Source organism: Pantherophis guttatus, chromosome 1 (assembly GCF_059756535.1).
Source record: "Pantherophis guttatus breed Tessera chromosome 1, ASM5975653v1, whole genome shotgun sequence".
Classification (NCBI taxonomy): domain Eukaryota; kingdom Metazoa; phylum Chordata; class Lepidosauria; order Squamata; family Colubridae; genus Pantherophis; species Pantherophis guttatus.
Genome location: NC_142063.1, coordinates 304,478,071 through 304,499,960, shown reverse-complemented (window position 1 = coordinate 304,499,960; position 21,890 = coordinate 304,478,071). Strand labels below are relative to the sequence as shown.

General features: G+C 41.8%; 1 long non-coding RNA gene across 1 annotated transcript in view; it reads right to left on the bottom strand.

Annotated features, from left to right (window-relative positions):
- The window catches only part of LOC117671411 (uncharacterized), a 34,064-nt gene extending 12,998 nt beyond the window's left edge, over positions 1–21,066 (bottom strand). The window contains exons 1-2 of the long non-coding RNA XR_015731554.1: positions 20,596–21,066; positions 9,201–9,349 (exon numbers count right to left, since the gene is read on the bottom strand). This is a non-coding gene — a long non-coding RNA (uncharacterized LOC117671411). The remainder of the gene's footprint in view (positions 1–9,200; positions 9,350–20,595) is intronic.
- Positions 21,067–21,890: the final 824 nt, after the last annotated feature.

Here is a 21,890-nt window from a genome sequence, read left to right as displayed (position 1 = left end):
CTTAAACCAAACCTTTGGGAGGAGAAGTTTCAAAACAAAAGTACCCCCACCAAAGGTGTATTCTCTCTCATGAACACTGCTCTCACCTTTCAAGGCAGAATCAATTTGCCGCAGCAGGATTTTTGCTACCTCATCTTCATCTTCAGTTAGGAAGAGATAGAGGCTTTTCAAGGGCCCAAGAATTGAATGGCGAAAACCAGCACTTAAATCACAGTGAACTTTGCAAAATTGTAATATGAACCTAATGCCTGGTCCAGCATATGAGTCTGTTTGCCAGAAGCAGGAAGATTCCTGAATTAGATCTGTATGTGACAGGCCAACATTCCAGCATATGATTAAAAGCAGGGTGGAAAGTGAGGTGGCAGGAAATTAAGCATAACCCTTGACACATCCCCTCCCATACTTTACACATGGCTAATGCTGTTCCTCCTCCCCCTTCTCCTCCTCCTCCTCCTTCTCCTCCTCCTCCTCCTTCTTGTCAAAATTTATCTCCTTATTGCAAAGCCATTTTTGCCCCAAAAAGAAGTTGCAATATGAACCTAAAGAGTTTGGCAAGTGGAGGTTTAAAACAGAAGCCCTGGAAGAATGCTTCCTCAATTGGTCGTGTAGAACGTTTCTGATTATTCCTATACAAAAGAGTTGTGATTCCTAACACTTTTCTGCTGGGTTTAAGTGAAATTCACTTAGGACAGAAGCCTGAACAACATGGTGATGAGCAATAATGTTGCTCTATTCAACAAAATTCAAAAGTATTTTTTATTCAAAAAGAGGATACCAATTTAAAAAAAATACCAAAACCAAAACAGACTAAGTTAACTCTCCTGACTCCTTTAACACCTGGTTTACAAAGTTTAACATTACAGGAAGAGAAATCCCCTTTTTGGGGATTGATTGATATTATTTTCAGTGAAGAATTATCATCTAATAACTATGTTCGTATAAATAAGATATGTGTTACATTAATAACTAAAACAGCAAAATGTCTATAGGTAAGAAGTGATATCTTACAAGCCAATTATATTAATTTAAGAGAGATGGAATCTAATGTGTTTTCTACTCAAACTTCAAGCTCCGTTCATCAGAGACAAGAGAAAATTGCTGCAAGGTTGATAGAGTTAATTATCTCTTGCATGTGTTTTGCACTGAGGAGAGAATTATGGAGGTTTCCATCTAGCCACTCTGCCATAAAGCCCAGATCGGTGGAGGGCTGCAATGATAGTTGTCCTTCTGGAACTCTGTCCCATCTCCACACAGGATCTCTGGAGTTCAGTCAGAGTGACCATTGGGTTCTTGATAACTTCTCTGACTAAGATCCTTCTCCCTCGATTGCTCAGTTTGACCGGGCAACCAGCTCTTGGAAGAGTCCTGGTTGCGCTAAACTTTTTCCATTTGTGAATTATGGAGGCCATGAAGGAACCTTCAGTGCAGCAGAAATTTTATTGTAGCCTTTCCCAGATCTGTGCCTTGCAATAATCCTGTCACAGAGCTCTGCAGGTAGTTTCTTTGACCTCATGGCTTTTGTTCTGCTGGAGTATGCATTGTCAGCTGTGACGCCTTCTATAAAGAGGTGTGTGCCTTTCCAAGTCATGTCCAATCCAAGTCATGTCCAATCAATTTAATTTACCACAGGTCGACTCCATTCAAGGGGTAGAAACATGTCAACAATGATCAAGAGAAATGGGGGAACTAGAGCTAAATTTCACATGTTGTCGCAAAGGGTCTAAATATTTTTGCCAATGTAATATTTCAGTTTTTTTCTTTTTAACAAATTTAAAGACAAAATTGACAAAAGTGAAGGGGGCCTGAATACTTTCTGAATGCACTGTAAACAGAGGTGGCATTCAGCCGCTTTAGACCGGTTCACCCAAACCGGTAGCGGAAATTGTGGGTGGGCCTGCCCCCCCCCCAGCCTTGGCTCTATGCCATCCTATTTAGAAATGTTTTTGAGGCCGGGTGCATGCATGGAAGGCGTGCGCACCAGCAAAGGCCGGCAGGGAAAGTAAGTGAATACCCCCCTGACTGTAAATCCAACTCTGTGATTCTTGTCATTCCCTGCCTTCTCTGGCCAAATTGGAAGGAACACTCCTTAGGCTGAAAAGATTTACCTACCCTTGAAATAATGGAAATCAGAACATCTTAACAACTGTCGGCAAACTAAATATATATTTACTAGCTGAACTAAAATGCTCTTCTGGTTATATATGCACCTTAGTTAAACAGACCAAGTTCTCCACATCTCACTTTACAGAAACTGTGCTTCAAAATGGTGATTTTATATATATCTCTTTGGTTATTCGGGTTTTCTCCCATGTAAAATTGGAAGTACCTTGGCAACGTTTCGACGAAGTCTCATTCATCATCTTCAGGCTGGTGTCTTCGGCCTTGTGCTTCTAGGAGCAATGTGTGATCGTGGTTGTTTCTTCTTTTCAACTGCCAGTGGGGGTATGTTCCCACTTGAAGATATATATAATCTTCAAGGCTTAATGTAGCTATTTTACTATTTTCTATACAACTTCCCCAAAACACAAAGTAAATATAACTGGGCCAAAATGTTTAAATCTGCAAGCAACAGAAATGGCAGTAGATTGCCATCCACATCTCCTGCAGCCCTTGGAAGCAAGGAAAAAGCAAAAATTCTCCTGATGGAAAACTGTTGCCTGTCCTAGTTGGAGGACAGGCAATACTTAATTTTAAACTTAATTTTAAGGAGAGAGGTGCCACATTGCATTGTTGGTTGGTCAAAGGGCATTTTCAATGAGAAAGGGAGAATGTAAACCTCAGCGGTTTAACTAAAGTGGCAAAGTGCCTGTTCCAATACTTTTTGCCTGGATAGCACTTAGCCATAATGCACAAGCTAGCTTCCTGATGCTCTGTCAGCTACGGCTCTTCAACTCAGAAGGCTTCCCCTCCCAGCGGCTTCACACCCTTCACAGGAACCATCTATTTATACAACCTTGGCAGGGAAACGCCTGTCTCAGCATACTTGACCCAAATTGATCACTCTGTTATTGACACTGCTCTGGCACTTCCTGTATGCCTGGGCAAAGGAGAATCTTAATCTCCATATGTCGAAATATAAAATCAGCACAAACAAAGAGAGTGACTGTATGTCCATTTTATTTTCTCCTTTTTTGCCTGAGTTGTCTCATTTTTTTCCTCATGTTTGTGCGTGAGAGATATCAAATGTATGTTCTTTGAATTATTAGTTTTATTTGTCTGCTTATTTATTTGCTTATTAAATTTGTGTGCTGCTGACTCACTCCAGCTCACAACAGGTTACAAGCAGGGGTGAAATCCAGCAGGTTCTGACAGGTTCTGGAGAACCGGTAGCGGAAATTTTGAGCAGTTCAGAAAACCGGTAGCGGAAATTTTGAGTAGTTCGAAGAACCGGCAAATACCACCTCTGGCTGGCCCCAGAGGTGGGGATGGAGATTTTGCAATATCCTTCCCCCAGGAATGGGGAGGGAATGGGGATTTTGCAGTATCCTTCCCCTGCCACGCCCACCAAGCCACACCAGGCCCACCAAGCCACGCCCACAGAACCAGTAGTAAAAAAATTTGGATTTCACCACTGGTTACAAGATAAAATGCAATATAAACCTCCACTGAAAGACAATTCAAAGCAAAAGCAAATACAACAAAGCCCTCACGATGAAATCAAAATAATAAAAAGTACAATTGTTCTCTATGGTCTCCATAACAACAGAACTGAGGATCACTCAGGAAGTTAAAACTATAAGTAATGGTAACAATGGGGAGAAAAGAAAAGAATAAAGTTGACAAAAGATCATATTCCAAACATCCTCCAGAAAAGTTCAGCCTTTGTTCACTTCTAAGATCATCACCAAAAGAGGCCAGTGGCACCTAAAATAGGAAGTAGTTCCCAAGGATAGCTGCCTTCCCTGAAAATAATGCTTTCTAGCCTCAGAGTCATTCATTTAACAATGATGGTTTTCTATCTTACGCATTTTTTTCTTCAAACCTATACAGATAGTCTTGCTACAAACATCTCTCTTACGGTGATCTATCTAGTAGGACTATGAAGAAAGGCCTTATTGTGATGGCTACCACCATGTGGAACATCATACCCACAGAGATAAGATTTCCCCCCAGCTTATTTTCGAAAGGCCCCGAAAACATAGTTTTGCCAGTGAGCCTGAGGACCCCACAGTGGTACAGAGCCCATCATGTGTTTTGTTTGATTGTTGTTGTCGGGGGGGGAACACATGTAGAAGTTTATTGTGTCTTGTATTTGAGGTTTTACTTCTGTAAGCCATCCACAGTCACCAGGTGGCCATATGAATTTTCTTAATAACCAATCAATTGGAGAAATTGGAGAAATGAAGGCAAATGTAAAATTCTGAATGATAACAAAAACTAAAAAAAAAAAATGCAGTCAATAAGACAATGGATATGTGACTAAAGTCACTTTTTCTTTTTATGTAGTGTTGTTTATATGGATATATATGTGTTCAGTGTATATATATATGTAGCATTTCATTTTTAAATGTTTAATAAAGTTTGTTTTTTAAAACCAAAAAAAAAAAGAATTTTCTTAATAAATAAAGAATAAATCTTCTTTTAGTATTCTATGTAAAAACTATAAAGCTGTGGTGCGATCAAGGAATGGAAACGGATTGAAGCTATGCAGGTGAAGAGACTGGACTATGCAGACCAGATCAGAATTGATTCTCAGAGAGAATGACTAAATTTCAATGCACAACATGCACCCATAAGAAAAAGGCAGAGCCCTGATTGCACCATTGCAGCTGCCATTTTCATTTTTTTAATCCGAACCCATGGACACCGCTGTCTTGTTCCCATATTAGTTAGCAATGATCATTTTCAATTCATACATGGCTTCAATTTGTTCCATCTGGGAGAAGTTTGGGTAGAGGTTTGACATTGTACTACATTCATTTTAATGTACAAGCCCAGCTTCAGGAGAAAAAAACGAACAGACCAAATCTACTACGTCTTATCTTCCATATGCTAGAATAATGGCAAACTGCATTTCAGGAGACGGTTATTAGTTGTGAAGTGAGATTTATGATTTTGCTGTCCCTGAGGACAGCTAGAAACCATCACAATTAAAATGTAAACTAGCCTGCTGAGAATGCCCTGGCTGGAGCTGTGGGCAAGATCGTTTGTGAAACTGGTCAGGAACAATTCATCTGTGTGAAAATATTACTCCTGCACTTCCACCAAGACGGGGGGGGGGGTCCTGTGTGGGGATTGTATGCCATGCCTTCTGCAAACTGCTGAGATGAGAGATGCCTTAAGGGAAGTTTTGACTCAAGTACTATCCCAAAGATTTAAATCTTACATTTATACAGGCATAAGTTCATTCCGCCACCCATGTGGCTTTATGCCAAACCTCTCATGGCAGTTTTCTTCCCCTGCTTCTTCCTATATCTGTTCTCTTAGATTTGGCATCTGCAGCCAATTCCAGCTTCCCTGGGGGTCCGATTCAACTTCATTAGACCCACTGGTCTTCCTAGGCTTCGTCCATAATACACTTAATCTAATTACTTGATTAACCAATTTTCTGGTTTTGCACTGTATAGTGAACCATAAACTAATCAGGCTGGGTTGGTACGGCACCCTCCTGTCCCCCCCCTCCATCACTAAAATCCCTAATCAAGCTTAGCATCTTGTGAAAATGTAGCCACTAGATCTTTAATGGAGCTAGTATTTTGTGGAGCAGCATATAAATTTCATTACTGGAGGAAAGGACATTAAGAATCTGCTATACCTACCAATAAAAAGAAATTGTCACACATAATTCTGTCACTGATTCAAAAAGATTTAACAGCTATTTCTCTGTCTTCAGAACAGCGTTAGCTGCCATAGTCATGAGTTTGTGGAGGGATATAAATACAGTCAGTTAATCAATTGGTTTTGTGGTTGAGGTTGTGGTTCAGGTAAGCCAGTGTGGATGCCTGGCAAATGCCTGGACTAGTCCCTGCAGTTTTCTTGGCAAGATTTCAGAAGTGGTTTGCCATTGTTTCCTTCCTAGTTCTGAGAGAGAGTGGGACTGGCCCAAGATCACTCAGCTGGCCTCATGAATTTGTGGTCTCTAGCCTGGTTCTTTAACCACTATGCCAAACTGGTCTCTAATAGTTACCCATGCTCTAATTAAGTTAGTCTGAATTTCTTAGCCAGTATTTATACAGTATAATATGGGATGGTTTAAGGCTGCAAGAAAGGTTAGGTGTTGGCTTGCCTGCCAGCTTGTATTTTAGTCCCTTCTCCTGTTCTCTAGGGACTGTCATTATTTGCAGCCAAGCCATGGGGCACGGTTGTTCAGATGACTTAAATATTCTTTGGTTAGCAAGACTACAGGCATATCATTAAGGTCATTTTAAAAGGTGGGGAAATATGCAGTTGATATTTGGGGCAGGAAGAATTTGGGGTAGCTTGGCCTAGTGATGAGCCTTTTGAGATCTCAGAGCTATTTATGGCTCCCTCTGATTATAATTATTGAAAATACTGAGGTGGAAAAAGAAAGAAAGAGAGAGAGAGAGAGAGAGAGAGAGAGAGAGAGAGAGAGAGAGAGAGAGAGAGAGAGAAAGAAAGAAAGAAAGAAAGAAAGAAAGAAAGAAAGAAAGAAAGAAAGAAAGAAAGAAAGAAAGAAAGAGGAAGGGGGACCCCAAATTGCTTTCCTCATTACAGGGGTTGGCTGGGGTTGTCAAAGAAATTTCTAGCTCTATCCACTTTGTATCTTTGCTTCACCCAAGGTAGCCTTCCCCTCAACAAACAAACAAACAAACAAACAAACAAACAAACAAACAAACAAACAAGCTCCCTCTTGTTTTTAAGTTTTCTTGCAAAGTTGGAGGCCAAGACCTTTGCTGAGAAGCTGACAAGAAAGAAAGGTTTGTAGGTGAGGAACTATCCTGTACAAGCTTCATAAAGGGATCTCTTGCACTCTCATTTAAAGGCTGTTCTCTGATGAGGATGAATAAAGTAGCCACTAAAATCATTCCAATGTTGTGTGTGCAGAGAATTTTCAATATAATCTCAATATGATTTATAAGATTAGATAAATAAGTGGTAGTAAAGAATCAGTGATGCCAAGTTAATGTAAACAGATCATGGTTATATTTTTTTTTCATTTATCAAAGAACTATCTAAGAGAAATAATAATCTACAAAGTAATGCATCCTAGAAAAATAATAACTGATGCTATCGTGGTTACATTCTACTAAGTGGAGTCCTTGGTGCTCTCTGAGCTTTGTTGTTTGCTTGCAGATGTTTTATTACCCAACTTGGTAACATCTTCCTCTCCAGCAACCAACACCCAGGTAAGCAGGGATAAACATCAGATATACAAATAGAAGAGTATATATGTATTTCAGTCCTTGGTGCACTCTGATTGTTTGCAGACATTTCATTACATGACTAGATAACATGTGCAGTGCTAGCGAGTGCTGAGTTTATTCCCTGTTTATATACAGTCGCTTGGCCTGCCAATGTTGGTGGGGGTGTGGTTTTTCTCCTTGATTACAGTATTGTTTTCTGCTTGTTTGTTTGCCTGGTGTTAATCCTTGCTTATCTCCGTGTTGGCTGCTGGAGAAGACATGTTCTCCCCCGCCCCAACCTTTTGTTGTTGTTGTTTTGAATGGTGTGTAAATGTGCTTTATCTCTCTCTCTCTCTCTCTCTCTCTCTGTGTGTCTAACCCCTCAGACTAATAATGTTTGCCTAGTTGGATAATAAAACATCTGCAAGCACACAAGAAAACTCATAGAGCACCAAGGACTCCACAGTTCAGTCCTGGGCTATATACATATATTCTCTTCTTTTGGATTCTACAAAGTGCTGAATAATATCAGTTGCATATTTCAGAATGAGGTCCGCAGAAAGCCAAAGTAATTAACTTTACTGATGTTGCAAATCTGTCTGTCTGTCTGTCTGTCTGTCTGTCTGTCTGTCTCTATCTATCTATCTATCTATCTATCTATCTATCTATCTATCTATCATCTATGGCTTACAGAATACAGGTAGTCCTCAACTTACAATCACAATTGAGCCCAAAATTTCCATTGCGAAGCATGACAATTGTTAAATGAGTTTTGCCCCATTTTATGACCTTTCTTGCCACAGTTGTTAAGTGAATTACTGAAGTTGTTAAATTAATAACACGGTAGTTAAATGAATCTGGCTTCCCCAATGATTTTGCTTGTCCGAAGGTCACCAAGGTGATCATATGACCTCAGCCAGCAATCATCATAAATACATGCCAGTTGCCGAACATCCAACTTTTGATCATGTGAAGACTTACAACTGTTATAGCAAGTTTACTGCTACAATGGTCATAAGTGTTTAAAAACAATCATAAGTCATGTTTTCAGTGCTGTTGTAACTTCAAACAGTTACTAAATAAATGGTTGTAAGTCAAAGACTACCTACATATACAATCTGACCACTGTTAAAATGTGATAACATTTCTAGAAATAACTCCTGCATTTGAATTACCATGTTAGAATCCTAGACTATGGCTAAAATTTGACTCTTGCCTAGTTATTGCCTGTGTCCTGATATTTATGAACTCTCACCTCCTTTTGTTGTCTGAACTGATGCCATTATGGGAATATTTATATGTATTTCAACTTGCCATAATAGCACAGAACCAGTAAACTGGGCAATATCTATAAAAAAAAGTGGGAAGGCCACATGGAATAAATCTGAAGGAAATTGTTATTTGTCAGATGGGTTGAAACCTGGGACGCTTAAAAAGAAGTATATTCAGTAGCAATGGGGATGAAGAAATAAGGACATTGTAAGCAGTGGTGGGTTGCCCCCGGTTCGCACCGGTTCTATAGAACCGGTAGTAAAACTGGTGGGAGGCTCCGCCCACCTACCCCAACGTCTTCAGAATGCTTCTGCACATGTGCAGAAGAGCGCGTGTGTGTGCGAGCGAAGCAAGCGCGTGCAGCCCCGTTGCAAACTGGTAGTAAAGGTATGTAGAACCCACCCCTGATTGTAAGCCAGGTACCCTAATATTACATTTGTGGATTGTACTGAAGAAGCCCCGTCATATTTTTACTGGAACTTCACTTCAAATTTGCAAATAAATTTGCTATTTTTACTTTGAATAATTCAAAATGTTCATTAGAAGAGGTCTTTCTTTCTACATCCTGTCTTCTTCCAAGCTTATAATATCTGATTAAATAGTCTTCAAGATTCTGGAACTCACCTCAAGAGATGACACCAGAATAGGGAACACCGTTATCACACAGTTTCCCACCATCTATTTTGATCGTCATCATTGGAAGGTGTCTTCAAGATTCTTTACCTTGATATTATAATATTCTGGGCTGTTTCTGGCATCATGAAGAAATAAAACTAAAAATAAAATGAAAACAAAACCAAACGTGGTCAGTGACACAACTGAGGAATACTAAACTTTATTAGTGAAGATTTCACCTGTATTCAATTTAGTACTTTTCTCACTATTGCAATTCATAAACAGAAGATGACCTGGATGTTTTTAACATCTAAACACACTCTGGACTAAATGGAATGAGTGTGACATAAATACCCTATTTATAGGGAATACCAAGCACATCCTCTTTTACTTCAGCTCCACTTGAAAAGTGACCTGAAATGAATGAGATATTCTCTATGTGCATTTTTCCAGCTGCCAGTAACATAGATAGAGGACAGAGATTAACAGGGAGTAAAGAAGCATGAAACAAAGGTCTGACTGTAAAATAAAATAAAATGAAACTTATTCACTAAGGAAAAATGCATATCATCCAGCAGGTCAAACATCAGGGCAGTTATACTTGTTTTTATTCTTTTATTTAACACTCTTAACATATACAATTAATAGAACAATATTTATTATTTATTTATTTATTTATTTTGTCACATTTCTATGCCACCCAACTCCCAAGGGACTCTGGGCAGCTTACAAGAGAGAATAAAAAGTTTAAGTTAAATTTAAAGTTAAGGAAAAAAGAAAATATTGAAAAAGAGTGTTTTTTCCGATGAGATCAGTCTATCAAGGCAACCTGGTCTGCCCAATTATGAGAGGGAGCATACTGCTTCTGTTTTCACCTTTCAGCTCCAATCCAGGAGCCTTTGCAGGCAGTCACTTTTGTGACAAACTATTTTAACCCTGGTTCAAATCCCAGAAGAGTATGGATAGCTGATGAGAGCTAAATAGCTTGAGATAATCTATAGTAGTCTCCCTTTATAGATCTATACTACTCCCTTTTCTTTGTCAGTAAAATATAAATTCAACATATTGAAAAAGAGGCAACCCCAGACAAACTAAAAATACAAACTATGAAAGAAAGGAAAAAGAGGAAAAAATTCTATCTTACACTGATCAATAGTCAATGATTTACTAATATGGTAGATAAACTAGCATAATATAATCAGTATAAAATATTATCACCAAATCTATTGTATCACAATTGCTGCATCCTTTGATTAGAATAAAATATTGTCTTTTCCAAAACACATTTCCTACAGCCATTCCTTGACAGGTAGAATAATATTGCATTTCAAATCTCTCAATATGATACTTTTAGCCACCCGCTATGCTTGATATAACCATAATTCCTGAGAAAAAGGACCAAAGTTTGGTGTATACATTGCATTAACATTTTAACACTAAAAGATGTTCCATAAATCTGCATAAATACATTAATATACTAATGTGGCAGTCATAGTAGAAAAATACTATGTTTATTAAAAATAACAGTGTTATAAACTTTTAAAGCCCAACTGAATTTAAATGTTTTCAGTTTCCTCTTACTAAAATTGACCGCCTTTAAAATGGGCAGATTTGCAGAACTGGATTTAATATTTCTATTTAAACTTCATATTCGAACCCCAGCAAGAGGCATGCAGCTAGAAATTCTGCATAATCCTAGCAGATCTGGAGTGCATCAAATTGATAAAGGCAACAACAGAATAAAGTGAGCACATATACATGTGTATAAACAATTTTATTTTTATATACAGCTGTATTTGTATTTTGCAATTTTACCAATATTCCATTATTAATTAGAAAGTTGATGAATTAGAAAGTTTGTCTGTACATGTGTATGTATGTATAAAAGTTTAATTCATTGTTAAATTATAATTATAATTCTAAATTATAATTAAAATTTGGACATTATAAGCCATATACCCATTAATTTCAGATACCAGACTCTTGATTTATTTAATTGCTTGGGCAAAAAAAAAAAAAAGCAAAAAAACCCCTCCTTTTACCCTAAAAACAATCATATTTTCTAAATAATAATAATAATATTCATATGGATTCATAGTTATTGTGAGAGAGTTAAATGATTAGTATTCATCCTGATGCTGCAATGCATACTGCATGACCTGTGTGCTAATTATCAAGTGCAAAAGAGCATTGTATTTGTGATATTGTGACATGCATTTCATCAGTCCTTTGCCACCATGGTTTAAACTGGACATTTAAGTATAAATTGTCTTTGAAAGAACCTAGAGAACGAATGAATCAAATTACTGAAGGAGATGCTAGCTCTGCCTTCCAAGGGGGAAAAATGGACCTAGGAAACTAATACTAGTCAGACTAACATCAATACCTGGAAAGATTTTGATAGATCCATCCATAAATACCTTGAAGACAAAACATAGATCACCATATATCTGGATCTAATCCAATTAGAAGGTTGATAATATGGGGTGGATGGAATGTTTGTTCCCAGCTAGCTTGGTAAAATAGTACTCATCAATACTTTCTCTTTAAAGTGGAGTGGAACTCATCCCAGTCAAAACTCCAACTGATACTAAACTAAATGGGATAGTTAATCCCTTAGAAAACTGAAGCAAAATTAAAACTTATGTAGATAGGTTGAAAAACTAGCCTGAAAATTACAAAATGAAATGTCATCTATAAAGAATATGCAAAAGTCAAATACACAGATACAGGATGGGTGGACTACCTGATTTGTTATAACTAAAAAGAATCTTGGAACTATCTGATAAAAAGTCAAATGCAGTTTTAGGATGCATAACAGAGGCATAATTCCAAATTCTGGGAAATAATATTTCATCCTATTCTATTTTGGTCAGATTGATTTGGAGTTCAGTGTCCAGTTGTGGGCACTACATTTTAAAATTGATTCAAAACAGCTGAAATAGATTCAATATGGCTCAAGGATGACCAGGGGGATGTAATGTTATTAATGAAAATGGGCATATCAATCTTAGACAAAGATAACTATGCAGAGATATGATATATGAATGCAATACAATGTAATATTAATCATGCTGAATCAGGTCAAACTCGCTTGGGTTCAGCATTATGTTTCTCAAAGTGGCCAACCAGATACAAGCAGGAGGTGGAGACATACGTCTCCCCTTATTGTTTCCCTCCAGCTGCAATTTGGAAGTAAAATTGCATCTTCAGAACTAAAATCATGCATTAATAAATGGGTCCCCCATTTATCTATCTAATGCTCTTTTAAAGCCATTGAAGTTGGTGTCCCTCATCATGTCTTGTGGCAATGAATTCCATAGGTTAATTGCACAATTTCCTGCTCTAAATTTCCCTGATCCTAGAGTTTTGAAAAAGGGAGGAAAGGTTATCCTTGCACCTTCATACTATGCTTTATTTCATGCACTTCAGCCATGTCCACCTTGATATTGTTTTTTCCCCCTCCAAGCTAATGAATCCCAAATTATGTAGCTTTTTCTCATATGGAAGATTTGAGCATCCTGATCATTCCGTTGTTCTCCTCTGCCCTTTTTCACCATTCTAATCCACCAATGTGGCAACTAGAACACACAGGATTCTCAGATCAGGAAGTACCGTAGGTTTGTTTAAAGGCATTACGATCCTGCCAATTTTATTCCTAAGGATGGTGGGCTCTCCTTTAGTGGAAAAGATGAACAGCCCTCAATCAAGGACCTTTAAACTTGGAATTCTTGTCCTGAGCAGGAGTTCAGCCAGGGAATTTATTTATTTATTTATTTATTTATTGGTTCGATTTATATGCCTTCCTTCTCCGGAGACTCAGGGCAGCTTACAATGTGTTAAGCAATAGCCTTCATACTTTTGTATATACCTGCTTAGTAAGGCTTTCGCCCCCTCCCCCCCCCCAGCGGTGTTCTTTTTTATACAAAGTCAGTTTATTGCCCCCACAATCCGAGTCCTCATTTTACCTACCTTAGAAAGGATGGAAGGCTGAGTCAGCCTTGAGCCTGGTGAGAATTGAACTCGCAGTAATTGCAGGCAGCTGGCAGCTAAGTGCTACTTAACAGCACTTTAGTCCGCTGCACCACCAAGGCTCTTGTCCTTTCCACCACCACCATCTCTTCCCAACCACCCAATTTAGGTTGACTCAGCCTTCCATCCTTTCTAAGGTAGGTAAAATGAGGACCCGGATTGTGGGGGCAATAAGCTGACTTTGTATAAAATATACAAAAGTATGAAGGCTATTGCTTAACGCATTGTAAGCCGCCCTGAGTCTCCGGAGAAGGGCGGCATATAAATCAAATCAAAAAAACAAAGAACTACCCAAATGACCCTGGAAGTTGCCCGGGTTTCCCGTCTGAGTACTTCTTCCCACCCATCACCCACCACCCAAAAAAGACAGCCTTGCTCTTCCGGGCTGATTCCAGCGGGAGGGGGAGGTTCCTCCCGGGTAGGGACAGGATCGAGTCCAGGTGAGGCCTGGAGAAGAGAGACAGGCGCGAGCGCCGGGGAGCTGGTGCTCAACGCGCGCCTCTCCTCCTGTAAGCCGATCCCTCCTCGGTCCGCCTGAGCCCGGGAGGACGTCGCTGGTAATAAGGCAACTGCTCTGAATCATCCGCCGCGGCCTCCCCCCCCCCCCTTCTCTCTCTCTCCCCCCCTCCCCTCGTCATCTTGCAATCATCAGCGGCATTAACCCGGGTCGAGGAAACAGGCTCTCGGGTTAGTGGTGGGAGGCTGTGAAAACAGGGGGGCGGCCAGTCGAGGAAACCCGATCGCTATTCATCAAGCTCGGGAGGCGACCAGGGAGAGGAGGAGGCGAAGGAGGCAGAGGGAAAGGGAAAGGGCCCTCCTGAGCCGCTGGCTCCCGGCGACCCGGGCCGAGGCAGTTCAAGCAGGCAGCCTGGCTCAGCGACTGCGGCGGAGTTTTATCTGGCGGGCGGAGGAGACACACGGCCACCCCACCCCCCTTCCCCGCAAGGCGCTGGCCCGCACACGGGACCCTCTTTCTCTCTGTGTGTGTCTCTCTCTCCCCTCCACCCGCTCGGGCTTCCTAGCCCCGCCTGAGCTCTGCTACGCTCTGCCAATCCCCCGAGGCAACGCGCTCTCGCGTCTTAGTCCAACCATCTGTTTCTCTTTAGCCTTGTTGTTGTTTGTTCTTGTTGTCTTGTCTGAAGCTTGGAGTTTGCAGGGGCTCGGATGGGGCGTAGGGGAGAGCGGGGACTCTCTTGGTCAACCCGCCCCGGGGGGGGGGCGAACGGCTTTCTTAACGGCGCAATATTGTGGGGGCAATAAGTTGACTTTGTAGAAAAAAAAACACCGCTTTGGGGGGGGGCGAAAGCTCTACTAAGCAGGTATATACAAAAAGTATGAAGGCTGTTGCTTAACGCATTGTAAGCCGCCCTCAGTCTCCGGAGAAGGGCGGCCTATAAATCGAACCAAGAAATAAATAAATAAATAAATAAATAAATAAATAAATAAATAAATAAATAAATAAATAAATAAATAAATAAATAAATCTTGCGCCAAGCCGCTCGGAAATAAAAGTTGCGGAGAAACTTATTAAGCGGTTGATGAGGATGGGGGTGGGGGTGGAGGAGAGAGGTGGGTTGATTGGTTTTTTAACGTTTGTTTGTTGGTGTAATTTAAGACGCTGTTAAACCGAGATTTACAAACAACGCGTTTTAGTTGCTTAACCGCTCAAAGACAAAAAAAAAAGGCACGCAGTCTTGGCTGTAAAATTCCTGCCCAAATTTTTTTTTTTAAAAAAAAATAAAAAGCAAACCTAGCGGCCGCCAGTATTTTTGCAGCTCTACTTCAGGGACAAACCGGCTGTCACAAAACAAATTTTGGGCGTTTCCATGAGGTTTACATTCAAGTAAACTTGTACAATTCTGGACTGTATATTTTGCGCTTGGCAGGAGCTCTTTTTTTTTTCAAACTGGAGAGACTGTAGGTGCGCACCTCTACCTGACAGATGGACTTAGTTACATACCGTATCTATTTACATTTATAGCTGCTTTTCTGTTAAAATGAGCTGAAAGGACTGATTAAGATGCAGCTCTTTTGGTTTCGGAAAAATGTATTAGGCTAGGAACCAAAAACTGTTTATTAGGCAAAGGAACTTACTCAGAGAAATCAATGCCGAGACTTTAGCCAGACTTACTTCTAGATAAGTGACAGAAGTAATATTCCATTGTAAATTGTACATACCCCTCCTCCATTTCTTTCAAAGTAAAAAAAAAAAGTTTGGAAACAATTGCACCCAAAGAGAGAAGGAGGGGAGAAAACGTGAGGAAAAGATGGATATACCTTATAGTTATAGTTTAACTTAGCATATTTAGAATTCAATTATGCACATGATTAAAGAAACCGTAGTTTAGCACGTGCTGTGAAATCATCCATTGCTTTTAACAAGTACCTCACTGGAATATTTCCCCCCCCCCCCAAAGTTGAGATGGTCCAGCAGTAACTTTCATCTCTTTGAATACGGCCAAAAAATCGCAGGCAAAAGTAAATTCGGACTCTCATCATAAAGTTTAATGAAACAGCAAATAGGCTGCCCCTGCTGGGATCCGAAACACTGTGGGTGAGACACCCCCCCCACTTAAAGCCTCTAATTGGAAGATAGATGAGGGGGATAAGCTTCACTTTTCCGGGGTGTGAACCTGCCTGGCTGTGACGGTTCCGCTTCTCAGGGAAAAGGAGAGCGGGGAGCGGCAGTGGGGAAAATGGGGAACGGAGAACCGAGAGGCCAAGAGTTCAAGTCCATCCTTACTGTATGACCTTGGGCAGTCAGTCTGTCTCAAACCAGCTCTACTTCAGGGACAGACCGGCTATCTGATCAGCTTGTCGGAGGGGGAGCGGAGGTTAAATGAAGAGAGATTCCTCCTGAGGGAAAAGTCGTATATAAATCTTTGTGTTTTTTTTAAAAAAACCTAATTTATACAGCTCTTACCTACTTCTTACCTGTACTCAAATGAACCCTGCGCTTAAAAAAAAGAAAAAAGCGGTCCTGTCAAAAAAAACCCAGAAGCCTGCCTCTTGTCATTTAACCAGGAAGGCCAGCAATCCAGGAATTTGCAGCGAGAGAGTTTATGGCAGCAACTTTCTCCCTGCACGTTCCCTCTTTCTCGGATACTGTTCCTTCCGCTAACCGCCTCCCGTCCTGCTCTGACCGCTTTCATTGGGGTTTCTCAAGTGAGAGTGCAAAGTAATCGTCCCCGTTATACGCAACTGGAGCGCCTGCGGTATATGGCAAAAAAAAAAAAAAAAATCAAGATGGGCATCACGACTGTATGATCAACACATCACGACTGTACGGTCAAAAAAAAACCTCCGGTCGCATTTTAGGGAAGTCCAATCACACCGTGATTGGCCTCCGTCTTGACTCTTTTGATACACATCCTTGGTTAGCTCCAGCGTTCAACCTCTTGCCCTAGATCAGTATTTCTCAACCTTGGTAGCTTGAAGATGGGTGGACTTCAACTCCCAGAATCCCCCAGCCAGCAGCGCTGGCTGGGGGTTTCTGGGAGTTGAAGTCCACCCATCTTCAAGCTACCAAGGTTGAGAAATACTGCCCTAGATGAAGGGGAAGGCCAACGGTGGCGCTTACTCAGGCTCCTTTTATTGTTATACAATGTAAGAGATCAATGGATCTCTATATTTCATGAATTAAGTGTCAGAAATAGAATTCTTTCGGGGGTGGGGGATCAATGTCCGTCTTCCCCGAACAAATGATATCCCGATGACTGCTATTCCCATCGTCTGATAGGAAATGGGAGATGCAGTCCGACCATCCATATAGCACTGGGAAGGGAAGACCAGTGGTATAAACAGGAAACCCAACCCAGTTTACAGATAAAACATATCCAGATGATCTCTGTTTAACCGCGGGTAAACCCGAGCGGCTAATGGTCACTTAGGGCTTGGTCCGAAATGAGTAGAGCTCCGGTTGGCCAGAAACATCTGGATCGGAAGAGAGTGGAACTGGTGCCCGAAGGCGAAGTCTGGAGTTCCTCCCAGCAGCGTGGGCATGATTGGCACCAGAGGCAGCGATTCTGCTTCTTGCCCCTGGCTGTTCATAATTCCAGTCCCCCTGATTTCAAGAGTCCCATCTGGGTCCATCTAAAGAGGGAACCCAGGAGACCCAGGCCAAAACTGATCTAATTGCATATTGGATTTCTTGTGAGCTAGTTAATGTCTAGGAATATCAACCGTTGCCTCCAGGAATGTAACAGATACTAGCAGCGAATCCGCATCTGCTGTTTTTGATAGCCGCAAAAGAGCTATCCGTCCATCACTCCCGGGTAAACCGGGCGAGCACGTGCCGGTGGACCATACTGTAAGCTTTAAGTTCCTTTTGAAGCGCTGCTGTCCTGCCCGCTTTAGGTTTAGCGTAGATGCTGGATAAGCGAAAGGTTCCTGCGCTCGCTTCTCTCTACAGTTGTGCCATTCATTCGTTCTCAGTGGGAGAGGCTGGGCTGGGCTTTAATCAATGAGGGTTCTCTGTCTGGCCCCCGTTTTTGTCTCCCTTGGCCTCGACTCGGCTTTTCTTTCCATTTGCTTGCTCTCCTGGAAGAGAAGGCAACCGAGATCAGCAGGACCCACCGATCACCCCTTGCTCTGTTCCCAGCTAGGTTTTCAGGGGAGACATTCCAAGGGCAAGGGAATCAAGAGCGCCCCATTAAACGGGAGACTACCAGGTTGTTGGGCAGCTAGGAGCCCAGACGAGGACAGGAATTTACCTCTGCCTCATCTGGAAAGGAGGAAGGGCACTTTCTGCTCGCTGGCCGGGCCAGCGATTTGCTTTGGCTGCTTTTTTCACCCTACCTTTCACCCCGGCACCCACTTCTCCGGAGTAAGTCCCGGGCAGCGCTTGCACCCCCTGCGACCAAATTCTTAAGAGGCTGAATTAGAACTTGGTCTCTCGAGTTCCGCTTCAGAGTTCCATCCCGGAAAAACATCTGATGCGCTGAAGTTTTCTTGCTGATTCAATATACTGTACTGTCAAGGCACATACTGTGAGCGGAGCGTGCAGCCTTGGACTGGGATCCCAATTCACCTCTGATGTTTGTTCAGAAGCAAACTCGTGAGCTTACTCCGAGACAAGTGCTCATTTCATTAGAGAATGTATGTACTCAGGGGAACTCAATTCCTTATGAGAAACATAGGGCGGAGATTCTAGTCCACGTGAATCTAGTGTGCAAAGGGTAACAAGAGCACTTCCAGCGATTCTCCAGACAAATGGAAAGATGCAGATGTCCCATTGATTTTTACCGAGGGAATGAGAGACCTTCAATGGACTTGGAAGTCAACCCCACTGCCCTGATATGTGCCCAGACAAAACCAATGAAATATTGCAGGGGTGGGGAACGATGGCCCCTTTATAATTTCTGGAGTTCAACACTCTCAGCATTCCTGAGCCAGCTATGTTGAAGTCCACAAGTCATAAAGGGGCCATCGTTTCCCACCTCTGAAATATCGGATCATTAAAACTCAGGGAAGTCTGAGACCCGGAAACCATCGTCAGTTGTCCATAAAAAGATTAATAAACCAAGATCATTAAAGCAAACCGCGGTATTCTCAGGAATCACTAAGATATTCATCCCTGATGGCGCCCAAGAAGGCCAGCGTAAAATGCGCTGGGGAATCCCTTACCACAATCCCTACCCAGCCTTTATTGCATCTGTTCTGGCTCACGGCCAGGGACCCCTTAAATTGTGAGATGAATTGAACCTCTCATTAGGAGCAAACCGACTAAGTATTTTCTCTGGACTTTGCTACCACCTTCTACAAAATGTCCCAAGCCGGGGCGAAATGGGGGGGGAGGGGGAGGGATAATGTATCAGTGGGGAAGACCTAGTGACATGAAGACTTCCCTGGGACTTTTTTGGGCTGAGTTGTCTGCTTCTTCTTCTCTGGTGAGCATCTCCAGAGTTTGAATGTGGTACGATAAAGCAACATACAAGGCGGAAAGAGCGGCAGAAAGGAGAGAGGAGCAAAATTTCCTCCTTGGAATGAAATAACTCAGCTTTGAGGAGGTGGATGCGGTCCCTTCCTATGGAGTGGGGAGAACTGGTTGAACGGTCATCTTCGAAGCTTCCTTGCCAGGCAAGCAAGCAACCCAAAGCTTCAGCACCTTTTTGTTGTTGTTGTTGGATACAGCTACGAGGAAAAGTGTGAATTTTCTAAATTCTAAATAAAGCTTAAGAATTCCATTAAAGGGGAATAGTGCGGGAACGACCCCGTCTTTTCCCCCCAAATGCAATTATGGCTCTCTGCTCTTTCCTCCTTTATCTTGATGACATCATAGAGAGAAAAGTGTCAAAAATGGAATTGGGGACCAATGGATATGGAAAGAACCTAAGAAGCAAGAAGCCCAGAGTCAGGCTGATGAGCAAGAGGGACAGGTGAGCCCGCGTTTCTTAACATTCCCGAAACACTCCTCCGATTACACCACAAGTCACCTGATTTCACGGGAATTTCAAGGGAATGCGTGGTAAGCATGACAGACTTGAATCATCTTCAAGCTGTGGCATGAAGGGAAAGGTTGCTCTGAACCCAATACTTTCTCGACGATCGGAGCCTGCAGTTGAGATGAGGACACCGTTGTGTGATCAAGGCCGCGCAGCATGGCTGCAGCAATGCAGATAAAGCTCCTTGCGTGCATGTCCATAGCTCTCCCTTGAAATCAATGGGGGATTTTTTTGGTGTGTGTGTCATTTTTCTGCTGGATCTGGCTCCAGTTCGAAAAACACACCACAGTTTTTCCTCTCATGCGACTTGTGCCAAATCGATTGTATAGGATCGCAACCTCAAAGCTAACTCATCACATGTCCTCCTCCTCCTCCTCCTCTGCCTAAAGATGGAAGACTTGGTTCCCTGGGGATTACTGAAAGGTGGGAAACCCCTTCCACAGGTGCAAAACTGAGTAGCACTACTACTCCCAGGTAAGGCTACTTAGTATTGTAATCTATCCAATTTGACCGAGTTCTAACGTGGTCAGCCACATCCTGGCAGTTAACAGCACAGAAGAGGAACGGAGGTCCACGTACTCAGACTACCCATTAAAGAGCCACATAGAAGAGTCTGCACAAACACACTGAATGCAGAGGAGGGGGAGGGGGAGGGGGATCCATCTTCTCCTGCCGCAACCCTCCCTGCCTCTGGGGCCCGACCCCGTTTCAAATCACCCGCTTCATCGTAATGATACCTAGCACACTGTTTCTTACTTTCAGGCCAAGTTTTTTAGCATAATTGAGTTAGTCACAACATTATCTGAAAATCTCATCCCGCAGCTCTCGGGTTCTCTTTAAAAGAGTTCCCCAATCAGACACGTAAAACTGGGTAGGATTCTGCCCGCACAACCCCCTCCTCCCCTGTCCCCACTCCGCCGAGGTCTCACCGAAGGTGGCACTGGGTATTTAGCCGCCAAGGGAACCGTCTCCGAGCTGGAACTCAAGAAGATCGAGTCAGGTCGAGGCGTTTCGTGAACAGCATTTCATCGGGAAAGCGTTCTCCACACTATCACCACCACTGAATTTGAATACCGCTTTAAAATTTAAAAAAAATTAGTTTTGAAACTGCTCCCCTTCTTTATTTGAAAAGGGGTAGGGCTGTCTGGCCTGGATTCCTTCTCTTTATTATTTTTCTTTTACTTAAAAAATGGTGGTGGTGGAGGTTTGGCTTTCTTGAGGATTTGCAATCCTTGAAAAATCCCTTGGAATTCCAAGGATTTTATGCCAGTATTATTGATCTATGAGAGACGCGGCACTAGGAATTATAGCGCAACTGGTCATATTGGCTATTGAAAAATAGCTGTTCAATTTCGATAACAAAAATCACTCCTCCCCTGTGCCTAGAAAAGGATCTGTGTGATCCTAGAAGAATTTACAACATTGTCAGCCCTGCTAATAATCTTCACCGCCAACATCTTTGCTACTAAGTACATTAGTTTAACTGTTGCTATAAAAATTGTTTTAACTGTTGAAATTTAGCAGGATCCAGAACAAAAGGTGCCTTTAGTTTCTAGAGGTTCAATACACAAAGCAAGAGACACAAGGATTCTGCTAAACTAATTTTTGAAAATTCTTCCCTAACTAGTTAAACATTTTGCTGGGTTATTTTCTCTCTCTCTCTCTCCTTCTCTCTCTCTCTCTCCCTCCCTCTCTCCCTCCCTCCCTCTCTCTCCCTCTCCCCTTCAGCGCAAGATTTTCAGAAAAGTACACATGCACATTCTTCTTCGTTCTATCTTCTCAGCCACCCTATAAGGTAGGTTGTGCTCAAGAACTCCAAAGTTCTCAAGATACTCCATTGAAACTACATGACTGAAACTACAAGGCATTCTGCCCTTTCCTCCAATGGCTCTTCTAGCGCTGCTAATAAGACTAGGTTTACCACCATGGAAACGTCATCACACATCTAAGACTTGTAACTATTAGCCATATGGATTTGAAAAAGAAGCTACCAATGTAAGTGGTTTTAAAGGATAACGTGGAATTACTGTTCTCAAAAGAAGAGTTTTGATGATTAGAGGTTATCCTGATGCTCTTTCATTTGAGAGACAAAAATATCCGTTTTATTGTTCCAAAAGCAAATCAGCACAAGATCAAGAACAAAAACAATGTAGAGACGTTTTGGTTACATCCAGCCTGGAATCCTGTTAGTAATTTACAATCCCCAAACTGCTCGCAGGGATAT